The sequence below is a fragment of the Lipotes vexillifer genome, unplaced genomic scaffold, assembly GCF_000442215.2.
Source record: "Lipotes vexillifer unplaced genomic scaffold, Lipotes_vexillifer_v1.1 scaffold1006, whole genome shotgun sequence".
NCBI lineage: Eukaryota > Metazoa > Chordata > Mammalia > Artiodactyla > Lipotidae > Lipotes > Lipotes vexillifer.
The window spans coordinates 108,461-108,829 of NW_006789838.1; positions in this window are offsets into that span (position 1 = coordinate 108,461).

The window sequence follows — 369 nt, forward strand, 5'->3', positions numbered from 1 at the left end:
TTCAGGAAAAAGGAGGGGGCGAAAGGCAGACGGTGGGGGGGGGGGGGAGTGAGAAAGCAGAGGCAGCAATTGTAGACTACTCTTTAGTGAAGTTTGGTGATAAAGGGAAGGTAAGAAATGAGATAGCTCATGAATTTATCAGGATTAAGGGATGAGTGATCTTAAAATTGGAGAATCCTCTGTATGATTGTAAGCATAAGGAATGGAGTTTGGTACTAATTGGGATATATATATTTATATATTTATATAATAAAATTGGTAGCGTGGAACATGAGGATAACTACTAAAGCAAGATCCTGAAAAATCAAGAGGAAGTGAAATCAGTTAACCTGTATATGTTAGCTCTGACAAGAAGGCAGGTGGGAGCTT